General features: G+C 36.7%; 1 long non-coding RNA gene across 1 annotated transcript; it reads left to right on the forward strand.

Moving 5' to 3' along the window:
- Positions 1-1,367: 1,367 nt before the first annotated feature.
- On the forward strand, positions 1,368-1,902 carry LOC109488793. Its single transcript, XR_002141675.1, has 2 exons — positions 1,368-1,468; positions 1,597-1,902. It is a non-coding gene; the product is annotated as an uncharacterized LOC109488793 (long non-coding RNA).
- Positions 1,903-2,575: the final 673 nt, after the last annotated feature.

Here is a 2,575-nt window from a genome sequence, read left to right on the forward strand (position 1 = left end):
GAAAATTCTTTCTTCTAAATGTTATTGCCCAGTGTTGTCACTTAGGGTTGGAAATTCAGTGTTTTCCTTGACTCCTGCATTTCCTTATCCTTCCCCTCCAGTTACTATTGGACTGTGTGATACTTGCCGCTTGCAGTGATGCTTCAAATTCTTTCTTCGAATTCCCACTGCTGCAGCCCTAGTTGAGGACCTCATCATCCCTTGCTTCTACTATTAAACTCTCATCTGCTCTCTCCATCCTTCATAGGTCTGCGATATTACCTTCCTATGAGATACTTCTTCCCTCCTGAAAGCCTGTCAGTAGTTTCCCCTTCTAAGCGCTCAGGTATTCAAAGATGCACCATAACATGATGCCCTTTTTAGTTTTGTTTGCTACATTCTGTCTTTATTCCCACCCTTCCTGATAAATGCTTTGTCTAAACTAACTATTACTTCTACGCTTTGCTTATGTCCTTCCCCTGGAAATGTTTCTAACTTCTTTTTCTTCGCCCATTGAAATCTTGTTCTTTTGCCAACCAGGTCGGCGTCAATCTCCTTTTTCTGCTATGTCGCTGCAACGAGTTGTGCTTCTATAACTATCATAAAATTTTTGTATCATTTCTGTTTACATTTGCTCTTGGCACTGGAATATGGAAGAGATTGTGTGGTCATTTTTAAATTCCTCCACAGTACTCAACACAGCACTTTCTACCTGGTATGCGCTATTTCACCACTTGTTGAATGAATGGCAAAATTTAAAACGTAGGTTGTGTTTTTCGTAACTTGAAGAGGTCACATCGCAGATCATTTTATTCCCTCTAAGGAAATCATATTACGTTGACTATTACTGATAATAAATGTGTTACTACCTGGTGTTAGAAAGCTTATTACTGGATTTCAAAAGTATAGCATTTGTTGATATGGACTTCCAGTCCACTTCTACTTTGGGGTCCATTGTGACCTTGACCTCAACTGCTTGACATTAACCCATCATTTTGAGCAAAGTGTACTGTAGCTGTGTCTCCTAAAAATACGAATATTTCGGGGCACCTGGGTGGCTCGGTCGGTTAAGCATCCAACCCTTGATCTCACTTCGGGTCTTCATCTCAGGGTTGTGAGTTCAAGCCCCGTGTCGGGCTCCACACTGGGTGTGGAGCCTACTTAAAAAAAAGTAATAATATTTCACCCGAATCTGATATTTAAAACTTTTCTTAGTGAATGTTTTTGTCTACGTGTGTGATTTAGAACTTTTTTTTTATTGCAAAGAGATAATGGCCATCGCTGGAATATTAAAAAATGTAGCACTTTTGAAATTTAATTTTGCATGTTTTGAACATAAGAAGAAAAATGGTGGTTTGTAACTAGACTAGGCTTTTTGTTTTAGAGTATGGGAGACTTAGAGAAGAATCCGGAAAGTTTTCTTATTGGTGAACAGAGTGAACTCAGGAAAGAGATGGCCATGTTGCAAAAACACTTCATGATGGAACATGTAAGTAGTGTAATATTTAAAGGTGAAGACTAAGGATTGATTTAAACATTGAAATAGTCAATTTGCTGTTGTAGGTATAATCCTTATATAAATACTAAACAAGTATATTGTCTCTTTTCATTTCACAGCAGCAATAAGAGGTGGCAATTGTTCGAAAGTCTCTTCATTCTCTATTATTCTGATGACATTTGAAGAAAGGACTTGAACTAAGTAACACGATAATTGTGGTTTAACAGTTCTAGTTTAAATGATCACATCTTGTTACTCGTTGGCCTGTTTAAGTGTGTAAACCCAAGTGAGACCTAACCAGTTATGTGAGTGGCAGCAATTCCAAAGTTATACGCAGGAAACGTTCAGACCTTTGGTAGTAATGGGGACTTTTTCTCCCTAACACTGTCAATTCAATTTAAGCAATAAAGATGATTTCCATTTCAGCTTGCTTCAGTGAATCTGTATCAGTCCCAAAAGATAGGAAGTACAATTATAGGAGGTTACGTTGCTCTTTCTGAAAGAAAAAACTAATGAAAGAATACACCCTTTTGCGTATACTCATTAAGTTCCAGAACCAATTCTAATGACAGTAAGATTTGAAATACAACCTACTCCGCAAAATTACAAAATTTATTAAGAGCAACTTAAGTTTGTGCCCCAGAATAAACGAAACTGCTAAAAGTCATGAAGACGACTGAATAAGATATGTAAATATCACTTGTGAGACATGGAGTTGTGAATATGCCATTTCCACCAAAAAAATTAAAATGTCATTTAATTCACCTTGGTCCACTGTTAAATGACACCCGCCCTTAGCATTGATTAAAAGTATTTTATTAACATATACATGTACTTAGTTACCTATGGGTTAAATTTTTTGTGCCTATCTTTAGAGGTTACTTACCTAGAAAGTTTTGCTTTGCAAGTTTAATATTCAGTGAGTACATGGAAAGTTGATTGTATGCTCATCTAAAAACGTGAACAATTAATTCTCACACCTTGTCCTTTCTGGTGCACTTTTTACGTGCGTAACCATACGGAATTTTCAGTTGGAAAGATTCGATTTCATAAGCATGAAGTTGTCTGAGAATTAGTTTGGAATAAAAAATAAATTAA

This window comes from Ailuropoda melanoleuca, unplaced genomic scaffold (genome assembly GCF_002007445.2).
Source record: "Ailuropoda melanoleuca isolate Jingjing unplaced genomic scaffold, ASM200744v2 unplaced-scaffold9533, whole genome shotgun sequence".
Taxonomy (NCBI): domain Eukaryota; kingdom Metazoa; phylum Chordata; class Mammalia; order Carnivora; family Ursidae; genus Ailuropoda; species Ailuropoda melanoleuca.